Source organism: Humulus lupulus, chromosome 8 (assembly GCF_963169125.1).
Source record: "Humulus lupulus chromosome 8, drHumLupu1.1, whole genome shotgun sequence".
NCBI lineage: Eukaryota > Viridiplantae > Streptophyta > Magnoliopsida > Rosales > Cannabaceae > Humulus > Humulus lupulus.
In genome coordinates, this window is record NC_084800.1 from 138,269,108 (window position 1) to 138,283,476 (window position 14,369).

Sequence of the window (14,369 nt, forward strand, 5' to 3'; positions counted from 1 at the left end):
TTGGCCTGGCGTGCTCTCTGACTTGGGGGCGCACCGCAACTTGCCTGGCCAAGTCGTGACCCGCCTCCCCTTTGGCTTGGGAGTTTGCTCTCTGACTTGGGGCAAGTCACGACTTGTTGAGCCAAGTCGCAACCCGCCTGGGAGGTTTGGCCTTGGAGGTTTGGCCTTGGAGGTTTTCAAGTATTGTTAGGGCTCGGGGGTTCGAACCTAGGGGCTCGGGACAATTTCTACTACCCGGTTTAGTAGCGATTGAGGTCCCAAAGGCTAGTTTTGTTCCCTAGGTATTTTATTTCTGATTGGAAGTTGATAGATATCAATGATTCTTGTGACTAGGTTTGTTGCCAAGGCTCGAGGCTAGGGATCGTGCTCGGAACCAGTTCACCTTCTCCACTTGGAATCAAAGGTAAGAAAACTGCACTTGGTTATGCGGTTATGTTTGGACTAAGAGTTCCCTATACTTGTTTGCAATGTCATATGATGGTATTATGCCATGTGGACATGAGATAAACGACCTAAGAGTGCTGGAGTTAACATTGGCGCACAAGGACGCGACTCAGCCACTGGTAGCTGAGGTTAATCAAATAATCACTAAGCTTGTCCTAAGCGAGCCAGAGTCAGTGGGTTGAACACTGGGCTCGGCCTAAGTCAGCTGAAGACAGTGGGTTAAACAGGGGGTGCGGCCTACAGGCGTCAACCCTAGCTATTGTGTGATATGTCTATTGTTGTTAATTCGATGAATATGATATGCTGGATGCCAGAATAATAGATTGTTGATTTCTCAGTTGTTATCACTTGTTATGCGAATGCTATGGACTGCTGAATATTTGGTTATGCTTTATGAATTATTTGGTTATTGATTTTGATTATGCTATGATGATGTTATGGTTTTCTTGCTGGGCCTTGGCTCACGGGTGCTACGTGGTGCAGGTAAAGGCAAGGGTAAGATGGTTCAACCATGGGTTGGAGAGCTCTGGGGGCAAGGTGTACATTGTTAGCTACTCGGTCGCCACGGTCGAGAGATTGTACAGGGACGGAAACCTAAAATGTGTATTTTTCCATTAGAGTGGCTTTGATTATTTATAACATTTGGAAATTTTGTAAATATGTCCTCTAAATTATGTTTTGGGATCCCATGTACTAAACATTTATTTTAATAAAAATTATCTGTTTATGGCCAAAATATTTTAAACCTAAACTGTTTATGACTTTAGGTTCACATTTTTATTTAAATGACTTGATTAGCAAGTCTTGCACATTTATAAACACACAGTTGTAATAGTCATGGTTATCCAGGGCGTTACATGTATTTTATTTAGAAACTTTTGGGATCCCTTGTAATTATTTAAACCTTTTAATGAAAAGTTAAACTTTTTGATCAAAAACTTTTAATACCAAATCGTCGTTTAACCTAATTACACTTTTAAGTTCAAATGAATCACTTCATGAGTTAAACACTATTTTTAACACACGGTGTAACAGTCATGACTACTCAGGGCGTTACAGACATGTTCACGCACATAAACACCTTTCTTCATCTTAGTATTCAGATAGGTTCTAGTAGCCTCATGTCTACTTTGATCAGATTGCTGCCCAAACATAGTCTGCAGAGATTCCATTATCTCAAAAGCAGTTTCCATGAGTTCATGCTTTGTTCTTGGAACACCATTCATGCTCACTAGCATGTAACACTTAGCCTTTTTGTTGGATTGAATCCAGGCATCATATTTGTCCTGAACATTGTTTGGGGTAGTGGCAGCAGACTCTTCAAGACATTCCTCAATTAGGACAAATTTATGGTTCTAATAGATCAACATCAAATTTAGATTTGATTTCCATCTTATAAAATTATCACCATTAAGTTTTTCAAGTGATAGTAAAGCAGTAATCGAATTGCCCATGTTTGAAATTACTGAAAGAAATAAAATACAAAAATACTATGATTTGAAAATAAATATCAATAATTCAAAAAGTAAACATGATGCATGAATGCAATAATTAAAACACATAAACTTAGCATTTTCTATTCCACGATAAAACTACCCGATAATTAAAGTGCCACCTTAGGGTTGGTCAAGTTAATTTCAGACAGTTTATAAGACACTCTTATCTTTATTATTTAAAACTCAAAATAACTCATATTTTCTCTTTAAACAATAAAGTACTGCTTGTTTGGTCAAGATATAAAATTCACTACAAAAGCTTAATTATATCTTTGTAAGTGTAACCTATTATTTCAAAATTTATGACTTAACTTAGAGAGTGCCACCTTAGGGCCAGTCAAATCTAAAATACATCACTCTTTCCTATCTTCGTAAGAAACCAACTTTGATATTAATAAGAGCAAAAACCTTCCTTAGGGGGACGGAAACAAAGCCGCATCAAGGCCCTAATCATATTTTATGGTGTTATACTAATAATGGGGACCATAGATCACATTGAGATGTTAACTTTCTCCCACTTACTATTTTATAATATATGTGTTTATTAAACTATTTAATTAATTCAAAATTAATTAGTAGTTCATTTACAACTCTAAACTGCTACTCCTTCTCTTAGATACAACTTCATAATCTTTAGGAATCCATTAGGCCCAATAATTAATTAGAAACTAATTTTCTAATTAATTTATTTAATTAAAACTAATTTTTAATTAAATAATCCTTTTTTTATTATCTATTTAATTTAATTGACTTTAAATAATTAAAAGAATCAAATTCAAATAAAAATTTAAACTTAAGACAAGATCTTAACCAACTAAAAGATGTTTTATTTTTATTAGAAAAATAAAATAAGATAATTAATTTTTAAAATTCAACTAATTTTTTAAAAGATAAATTAAATAAAAGATGTTAGCTAAAATATATGGTTTTGTTGTACACCAATCATGGTGCACTTGCTAGGGCCAGCAGGTTGGTAGGCAAGCCTTAAGGGCTCAGATGGTGGCTACGCGCGGCTGGGCCATGGGCGTAGGGGCATGGTGCGAGGGGTGGGTAGGCACTGGACGCATTGAGGGGCACACAAAACATTGGGGCGTGCACAAGAGGCATGCGTGTGCGCAGGGGCGCTGGGGCCATGGGGCTCGGGCTGTGTGCCCTTGGTGCATGGCTCGGGACATTTTGATTATATATCAAAGGAATCAAAACAGTCTTTCTTATGCCCTTCTAACACAATCAGGGCCTACATGCATACTAATACACATAGTCATGCATCTCAAATATTCAAATAGTCATATAACATGTTTTAAATCATAATCATGCATTTTACTCATTAAAGTCACACATAAATCCCATCATGCCCTCCTGGCACACTAATCAAGGCCCTTAAGCCTTATTAGCGAATTTGGGTCGTTACAACTATCCCCTTCTCATAAAAATTTCGTCCTCAAAATTTACCCAAACACATCAGTCAGTAAACCCGCAACTCTGACCATGATTTCCAAGGTCCACTGCCTTTACTTTACTTCTCAACAACACTCTTACACGAGTAACAATCTTGCCCCACAAGATCTTGTCTAATATCCATACTCTCGTTAGCCCCTCGTTTACACCGCAACCCTGCTGAAGCATCAGGGTCTGCCTAGATTACAATGACCAATTCATTGTCTTATTCCTGATTCCAGAGATACCCAAAAGTCATCACCTCTACTAGGTGGGATCAATTGGTAGGCCCCGCTGGCCTAACCCTTGGTACAACTTCAGAATTTATGTTGAATCAAGAGTCAGAACTCTCCCTTCTTTCTCTGAATGCCATACAAATCCTCGTCTGTTATTACGTAGAGAGATACAAATCTTTCCTTCCGGAACTTTATTTTCTCCAAAATTTAACAATTTACAAGCTCTTTTATTCTTCCAGATAGGCAGACACTCATGCCTTAAGAATTCCAACAACCTCTTTTGGCTTTCTCTCTGAACCAATGCCAAATCGTAGTATTCACTATCTTCAGCCTCTCATATAGCAACCATGAGGAAAAATCTCTATGCCTAACTCCCTCTCGGAACATTCTCAACACCGAGCTCTTCCAGTTCATTACATGACCAAAGCATACCCTTCGGTTAAATACTCATCCTCGAGGAATCAGCCTCGAACTTCGAATGTAGCGAGGCATTCTAGTTTTCTGTTCCCTCACCATGGGAAGTCCATCCTAACATATCGAGTCATTCTATGCAGAAGTCATGCCCTCACCTGACCTCTTCCCAGGTGGCATCTCCTGCCTCTGATGCATAGCAGATAACTTCACCGATTTCCATCACTATCCTAACTGCTATCTAGTCAATCAGGTTTTTCCCCCTTTCTGGAAAAACTAAGAGTTATCAAGCTTTTCGGGGTTCTTCTGTCTTGATTACCGAAAATCTATCCTTACTATAATCCATCAAAATAAGCACTGCTATTTGCAGCTCTAGCACTCATGCTCTTACATCATTCATCAGCTCTTCGAACCACATGGCCCTCTCCACTGGCCCCATACAGGTGGTGAGTACACACATCGGAGAGGCACAAATACCTTAGACTATTCCAGGTTTTAAATCCTTAAATGGGTCATCATCATTTTCAACTGCATCTGTTCGTATCCATTTCCCGAAATGAATTACTCAATTCACAAAGCCCAAAAATTTACACTATTGCCACTATATCATTCCTAACCAATCTTATAAGGTCTCCATTCTCCACAGTTCAAATCATGTCTTTATAACCTCTTCTATCAATTCATCATCTAGGTTCTTTCCAACCCATCACGCCAATGCCTCAGCCCAAGTGCCATTTCCAGGCATCCCTTTAGCACAATACTTAACACAACCCTTTAGTCATGGGCTCTCATCCCCTTATAACCAAGGGTGGAATTAACCTTGCCCATCCACTGATAAATTCTTTGTCAACCCGAACTTTCCTCAAAACCAGAGGATAACACCCTTTAAGCCTTTCATATAATACCCTTATCTGTCCATACTCTCACAATACCAACACCGGTAACCTTACTGTTAAAACATATAAATCAGCTATTTTCCCAGAGAAGTCCGCTATCCTTCTGTTCCATCTCAACTATTAAATTCCACAGCTTACTCACACACTAGTGACGATCTGCTGCGGCTTTCGGGGATAAATGGAGATCTCTAACTCCAACTTTTATCTAGAATCCCCCTTCAACACAGTATCAGGTCCCCTTAACCCTTCTAGGAACAAACAGTTCGAGTTCATCTGCCGATACTGACCAAACTCCTGAGCTCTGTGGTTCATACTCTGAACCAAACCACAACTAGATCCAAATAACCATAGTTATCATGCACACACAAAACATATTTAGGCCAAATCCACAATGATATACAATTAGCTACCAGATTTTAACACCACTAAGCATACCCAAGTCTCAACATGCTTCATACAAGCCAATAAACGGATATTACATACGAATTCAATTTAAACAATTAACCACATAAACTCAATATGCGAACCATTATCCCTATATTCATCCACATGCATAATAATATTATTCAGCACACTTTAATCTCAACATGCAATAGTCAAGGGCCCAGCCCCAACAGTATCTCATGCATATGTCAACTCATTCCTCATGCTCCATATAAATAAGCAGGCAAACAGGGCATTCAAACATATGTGCAAACATGTCAATCAATCATACCAACCAACCCTGAGTCGAGCTTGTCACTGACAGTGAGCGTACATGTTCGGTCAATCTCCAGAACCAATAAACCTGGATCTGATACCAAGTTGTAACGCCCTACTTCCTTAGAGTTGTTACTAAGTGAGTTTTAAAACGAAAAATGTGCAATGAACTCGCTAACCGAGGTTTTTAAAACAAAAGTTTGACTAAGCAAAAGTTAAGGCTGTAATCTTTAAAAATGCGTTGTTTCATTGAAAACTTCTAGTATTTAACATTTGGGATCCCAAAATAAGGTTTGAAAACTATTTACAGCTTAAAATAAGTTTACAGTCAATTAATTATTAAAATCACAGATTATTACAACCATTTCTCAAATAAACCCCCAACCAAAGCAGTCGGGCAGGCCAAACATGTACGCGTCGCTTCACGTTCTCCGTACTCATGGCTGGTTGACTCAATCTTTGCCCTTACCTGCAACACAGAGCACCCGTGAGCTGATGCCCAGCAAGAAAACTCATACAGTATATAACATATGCGATTTATATAGTTAACATATCAGATAATCCACAGATAAACAAGTATTCCATCAGACTAAACAAACACGGCCATGCTGTCCCAGAGGCATTACCAAAGCCTGGGGTCTTGGTCCTCACCGTAAGGATATCCCCTGTATCCATTGGGGTCCCACCTTGTCTACAAGCACTTCACGTGCTAAGTGTTACTTCCGGCCCAGCTGCCGTTCTCGGCCTTTCACCGTTCTCGGCTCCTTGCCGTTTCGGCTCTTTTGCCGTCCCCGGCTCTTTTGCCGTCCCCGGCTCCTTTGCCGTTCCCGGCTCTGTTGCCATACATTCTTACTATAATCACAAATAGTATAACTCAAATAACATTCAAACATATATCAATTCAATCAAGTCTGCACCCTAACATGTAATGCAATATAGGGCCGTGCCCTGATATCAATTCAATTAAGTCTGCATCCTAACATGTAATGTAATATAGGGTCGTGCCCTGCAATCACACTATGAGCCCATGCCCTGTCCTACGGGTGCTATAGTTTTCTTACCTGTCAATTTGATAGCTTTCAACACTTGACTCCTTGAGCACGATCCCACTCGAGCCCTAGTGCACACCTAAACACAGCCATAGGTCAAAGTCATCATCGAACCTCAAGTCCAAAAACCTAGCCTCAGGACCAAACCCGAGCCCCCGGGAAGTCCTAGATCCACAAAACAAGATGGTGGAATCGAACCCCGAACCCTAGGTCAAAATCCCTTAAAAATAACCCAAAAAACCCTTTATGGGAACAGGGTAGCGCTATAGTGCTCAAAAGAGGGCGCTATAGCGCTACAAGCAGAACCGCACCACCCAGAAACAGGGCCTAGCGCTACAGCGCCCAAAGACTAGCGCTGTAGCGCTAGTTGCAGGCAGACAACTCCCAAATTCTTTTTCTGCGATTTCTTTGAGCCAATCTCAACCCAAACTTCCCCAAATCTTTACCAAACTCAAAATCAAGCTTATAAACACTCTCCATTCATCCCAAGCATCCCAAATCCTCAAAACCCAAGCACACTCATCCCAATTCTCAAAATTTACCATGATTAGCCCTAAACCCAGAAATTCAGTCAAACATCAAAGTTAAAGGCTTAGAATTCATACTATTGATGCAAATTCGACCTTGATTCAATTCCTAGACCTCGTTAGCTTGCTCTTCCTCAAAGCTTGCCCATAAATTCCCCTAAAGTTCCCATCATTCAGCTTAATTACACAACTTAAACCAGCCAAACCCAAAACTGAAAACTCTAAAAGCTTAACTCAAAAGTTGATGTGTTCTTGCTAATCCCTTGCCAAATCTTCAAGTCTAACTTAGGATCCTTGATGCTCAGCCTATCCTAGCTCTCCACTAAGCTTTGCTCCAAGAAATTTGAAGAGAAATGGTGCTAGAATCCACAAACCGCCCTTTTTGTAAAAACCCCTCTGTTTTCTCTCTTTTTCTTTTTCTTCATTTTTCTTTCTTTTCCACAGTCATCTAACTCTCTCTATCAATCCCACTAAGTATAAAAAGCCTCAATAAACTTATCTCTAAGAAGCCAATTGACCAAAATGCCTTCCCTATTAATTCTAAACCCTTTTGTCCAAGTAGGGCCATTTTAGTCATTTTACCTAATTCCCGCTAATTCCTCAAGTGTCTCTAATATTTTTCCGGTTGCTTCCCAATACCTGATTAATCACCAATAATATTCCTCGATATCAAAATAGACCCCAATATACTCATTAAGTTCCTATTTATACCCCAGGCTCGCCCCAAGCCCGGTATAAATCCCCGCCTTGACTTTTCTGCTAGTCTGCTCTCTAGGATCGTCTCGAGTCACAAATCACAGGTACATCCACATAACAATGTGGTCTCAACAATCATCACATATCAATACAGTTATGCCCAAAATGGCCAAAATTACTATTATGCCCTTCTAACACAATCAGGGCCTACATGCATACTAATACACATAGTCATGCATCTCAAATATTCAAATAGTCATATAACATGCTTTAAATCATAATCATGCATTTTACTCATTAAGGTCACACATAAATCCCATCATGCCTTCCTGGCACACTAATCAAGGCCCTTAAGCCTTATTAGCGAATTTGGGTCGTTACAGTGTCCCTCCACTTTTTCTTCTCATCTTTGTGACCATAATTTTTACAACAAAATTTCTAAAATAAAATTACAAAAATTCCTATGCCCCCTATAACTTACACAAGATCTAAGAAAAATAAAATCAATTCATAACCCAATAGTACCATATAATCAACGATCCATCATTCAAACATACATTCAAAAAATATAACCACCATTCAATATACATATCAACATACATATGAAAAATGCAAGAAACCCACACAATATTTAATGTTTACATATATGTAGACCGCTCTGGTACCAATTGTTGGTATTAATTGAAATAAAATTAGGGACGCAATGGAAGGTGGGGGAGGGGGATTTTAAACAATCATTAATACTGGCTTGGATCAATACATATATCTATACATTAAATCAACATATATAAGGAAAAGAAAACTACCTCTTGAAGCCTATCGATATTCCTTGAGTCTTTTAGTATAATCAACTATCTTCCTATCTAGTGAAGACTCATACCTTAGCCTTCCAAGTCGTTCCTCTAACACACAAGGACATGTGTGGGGACGTAAGATTCACAGGTTGATTATTTAGGCTACCTAGATATTCTCAACACATGAGATCTAGAGAGTTTGGAGAAGAGAGAAGACTTGTAGAAAGTTCTATAATTTTAAGGCCTAGAAATTCTATTGACACTTTTTCTAAGAGAGTCTGATAACAAAAAATAACAACTAATGAAAAGAATCGCTTCTTTTTAGGTTCTTATAGATAAAATAAAACAATTTTATTTCTCTTTAAATTTATTAATTCAAAGCTGATCAGTTACAATTTAATTTAATTATTTATTTAAATCAAATTTAAAATTAATACTTAAATAAAAAATAAATTTAAAATTCAAAATTCAAATCCAATGGATAGGCTGAAACCTAAAGTGGCGCCACTATGTTGCCACCCTCATTTTTCTCATTTGTTTGTTTAATAAATTTTAAGACAATATATTTATTCCCAAAAATAAATATTAGTTAATTAAAAATTAACCTTATCTTAAAAACTATCAGATTGAATAATTATATTATGCTAAGATAATAATTAACTCTCTTTAATGTTAATCAAAACACTGATTATATTTATTTGAACTAATATAAATTTTTTCACATAAAAGCTAATTATTTAAATAATTAATTCATAATTATTTAATTGCACATAATTATCACTTTGTCCTGGAAAATTAATTCATTTACAATTTAGCCATTTTCTCCATTAATCTTGCATGTGACATCCTTACCATTGAAAGTGTAGGACAAAAGCGACCCGGGGACCATGGAATTATAATACAAAGCTCCAATAAACTAGATTATTAATTAAAAACGCTTTAATTCAATAATCTTATTTATTAATTCCATTATTACTCCAGTATAAATATGGAATTGCACTCTAAGTAATTATAGAATTATAATTATAGAGTTTTCTCTTGTAGTCCATTGATGTAATCAATAAATGTAGTTCTATGCTCTATTTATTGGTTTGCTAATTAGAGTTGGTCAAGAATTACCGTTTCACCATTCTAATTACCTCTTGTTCCTTAAGTACCGTTTATTCACCAGTGAGTAATTAATTTACAATCATATAATAGATTTGAGCTCAATAACTATACAGTCTCAGAATTAACCCTTAAGGGAACTAATATTTGATTCGTTAGGAAAGCATGGATTCTATTATTGTAAAATTATGTTCCTAGCCATTCATGATATTGAATCTCCAAAACAAAAGTCTCTAGCCTCATTATATTAAGAGACCTTGACAAATGAATCTAAAGTTCCAATAAACATGAACAGGGATTCATGATAACTCATGATTTAGACTGATCTACAAATGATCATCTATTAAGATATGAATTAAATATTTATGTCAAACGAAAAGCTTATAAATATAATTAATTCACATTGGTCCTATCATATATAATCACTATTATATAAAGCACATTTACCAAGATATATATCCACATCAGTAATCCGAATCTAGATTACTGATATCCCATATGCTTAGTAAACTGTACTAGCAACCATCAATTAAAGATTCAGTATTTTAATTTTTGCTGACTATTTTATTCATTATGTTCTTAATTCTCTCGTACGCATACAAGATCATATTCTCATAAATGAATATGGAATTTTTCTAATATTTATATAAATTATTCAAACAATAATTATAATATTCAAATATAATAAAAATGTATTTTTATTTAAATCAATAAAAATGTCTTTTCACATGCTTTTAGGACACAAACCCTAACAAATATAACATATTCTCAAAGAACTTCACTTCTCTTGATTCAGTTTTCACATTAGACTCCAAGTCTAATAGCGTATAGGTCTTACTATTTGAGGCATAGCTTACAAATGTACACTTAACGACCCTTGGACCTACTTGGTCATTTTAAGCTCCGTGCTCTTGCAATAAGCAAGACACCCCCACGCTTTAAGATAGCCTAGGTTAGGCTTCTTTCCTCTCCATAACTCATATGGAGACACATTATTCTTTTTCATAAGAATTCGATTCAATATATGACATACAGCAAGCAAAACTTCACCCAACAAATTATAACACAATTTAGCATGTAAAAGCATAGATTTAATCATCTCAAGATCAGTCCTATTCTTTATTTCAACTATCCCATTTTGTTGTGGAGTGTATGGTGCAGTGCATTAATGTATAATGCCATGTTGTTCACAAAACCCATTTGAAAAGTATTCACAACCTCTATCACTTCTAAGAGTCTTTATTTTCATTTCCAATTGGTTTTTTACTTTAGCTTTTATAGATTTTAAATGCATTAAATGCCTCATTCATAAGTAAATACACATAAGTATACCTAGAGCAATCATCTATAAAAGTTATAAAATATCTATTTCCTCCTCTAGTCAACATATCATTTAATTCACATAAATCACTATGTATTGAATCTAACAAGTTTTATCGTCTATCAACACTTGGAAAGTGTTTCTTTATCATTTTAGATTTAACACATAATTCACATTGATCATGCTCATTCACATCACAATTAATCAATCCACATTTAACAAATATTTTAATTGTCATTATCAAGAGTATATAGTTTGATCATCCCATCACATGAATAACCATTTCCAACAAAAGTGCCTAATTTAGTCAAAGTGAGTTTACCGGATTCAAACTCCATTTTGATACCATGTTTACTCAATAGATTTCCACTTATAATGTTTCTAGTCATATTGGGAACATAGAAAATATTAGTTAAGGTACTTTCTTTCCATTAGTGAAGAACACGTCAATGCAACCCCTTCCAAGTTCCTTGGATCTTTTTTCATTTCCCATTTGTACTTCAAGTCCTTCATTTTTACTTTCAAAGGTTTTGAAAAGAGTTTTATCATAGGTTTCATGAATGGTGGCACAAACATGATCTTTGATGACCAAGATGTTCAAGGTATAAAGGAGTTATTCGATGAGAATTTCATCATGATAACATAGAGAAGTCCAAATGGCAAGGCTTTGATGGGCGAGGCCGGGATAGGCAAGGCTCGGATGGGTGAGGCCATGTAAGAAGATGCCGTGGCGACAATAGAGACAACGTTTTCGCCGATGCCAACCCAAGTTCAAATTCCTTATGAAACAAGTCCCAAAGTGGGGAGGAGTTAGATCCTCTCTGTGACAGTCAGAATCCTGTGATCCGCAAGGGGAAAGACCGGGTAAAAGCTATGCAATCTAACATCGCCTGGGGAAGGTCAAGTGTGATGATTCTAAGATTGTGTAGGTATGGAACTGAATAGTTGAAGATGGCTTAAATGGATTGATGGGTACTACCTATGCCAACAAAATGCATCTTCTTTTCGGTAGCCCATCACTTGAGAACTCCAAAAACTGGCTTACCTTACGACCCAATGATCACAGGAGAATTTGATCTAGGGACACATAAATTGGGATCTTCTCAATTTTTTAGCAGAGATTAGATAAGAATTGGTACACCCAATGCTCAAGGAATGTTGACTGAGAGGCTTGGCGAGCAACTTGCTTTTCATTACTTCGTTGAGAAAGCTGGTAAACATGCTGTGAGGTGGGTTAATGAACAAAATGAAACGAGTTAACCTTACGACCTAGTTGTTGGTGAAGAGTTTATTGAAGTTAAAGCAACTGTATCTCCTTGGAAAAACTGGCTCAAGATAACCATGAATGAGTGGAAGTTTGCAATAGATAAAGGCGATGCTTTCAGTATCTCATAAGTAGTTATATTGGAAAATAACGTTGGAAAGACTTGTGTTAGTTTGTAAGGCCAGTTGTCATTCCAGGATGCAGTCATAGTGATGTGGGGCGTTACAAATGGTTTCAAAGCCTTGATTCAGCCAGAAGTGTGGCCGACGGGGATTTTGGACCCCTAAGGGGGGTGATTGTGATAGTCAGAATCTCATGATCCGCAAGGGGAAAGACCAAGTAAAAGTTGTGCAATCCCACATCGCTTGGGGAAGGTCAAGTGTGATGATTCTAAGACTGTGTAGGCATGGGACTACACAGTTGAAGATGACTTAAATGGATTTATGGGTACTACCTATGCTAACAAGATGCATCTTCTTTTTGGTAGACCATCACTTGAGAACTCCAAAGTTAAGCGTGCTTGACCAGGAGTAGTCTCATGATGGGTGACTTCCTTGGAAGTTTTCCCAGGAAGCGTGCGAGTGAGGACAAAGCACACTGGAAAGACTTGTGTTGGTTGCAGGGCCAGTCGTCATTCTAGAAAGAAGCCATAGTGACGTGGGGCATTACACTCTCTTTGGGGACAAAGAGACTGGTTGGATCGGTCAAAGAGCATGAAGAAGTAGAGTTAAAGGATGGCTACGTGAAGGCCAACTTGATAAATTTCTTGCAAAACAATCAAGACATCTTCGATTGGTCCCATGGAGACATGGTAGGCATCAATCCGTCGGTCATAAGTCACGTCCTAAATATATACCTGAAGGCACCCTCAGTTCGCCAGAAGCGATGGTCCCTGGACACCGAGAGGTACGAGGCGCCGAAGGTAGAAGTAAAGAAGTTGGAAGAGAATGGCTTCATTCAAGATGCCTTCTATTTGCAAATTCGATGCTTGTGCGTAAACTAAATGGGACATGGATAATGTGCATTGATTTTAGCGACCTCAATAAAGCAGGCCCCAATGATTGTTTTCTGCTTCCTCGGATTGACCAGCTCGTCGATGCCACGTCTGAACATGAGCTGCTATCATTCATGGATGCTTACTCTGGGTACAATTAGATAGCGATGCATCCTCCAGACCAAGAACATACAAATTTCATGACAAACATGGGCCTGTATTACTACAGGGTCATGCCCTTCGGCCCAAAGAACATCAGAGCCACCTACCAGCGACTAGTCAAAAAGATGTTCAAGGATAAAATCGGAAGGAACATGAAGGTTTATGTCGAAGATATGTTAGTGAAGTCCAAGAAAGCCGTGGGGCACGTGGCTAATCTAGAAGAGGCTCTTGCCATTCTGCGCTGGTAAAACATGAAGTTGAATTTGTAAAAGTATTCCTTTTGGGTTGCTTCCTGGAAGTTCTTGGGGGTACATCATCAATTCTAGAGGAATCGAATCAAACCTAGACAAGATTAAGTCCCTCATCGATATAGAGTCCCCTAAGCAAACCAAAGATGTACAAAACCTGACTGGAGGGTCACTGCCCTCTGTTGCTGTTATGATTCGTTAAATACAAAGGATAAGTGTTGTTATACAAGTTAGGTATAACAACTTAGTGATTTTTGTTAGGATTTATGCCCTAAAAGCATGTAAACACATTTTTATTGATTTAAATAAAAGTAAAATTTTATTATATTTGAATGTTATAATTATTGTTTGAATAATTTATATGAATATCAAGAAAATTCCATATTTATGAGGATATGATCTTGTATTAGTACGAGAGAATTTAGATCATATACAATGAATAAAATAGTAAGTAACATATTAAAGTAAGAAATCTTTAATGAATGGTCACTAGTGTAGTTTGCTAAGCATACATGATGCAAGTAATCTAGATTCAGATTACTGATGTGGATAGACATCTTGGTAAATGTACTGTATATAATAGAGATT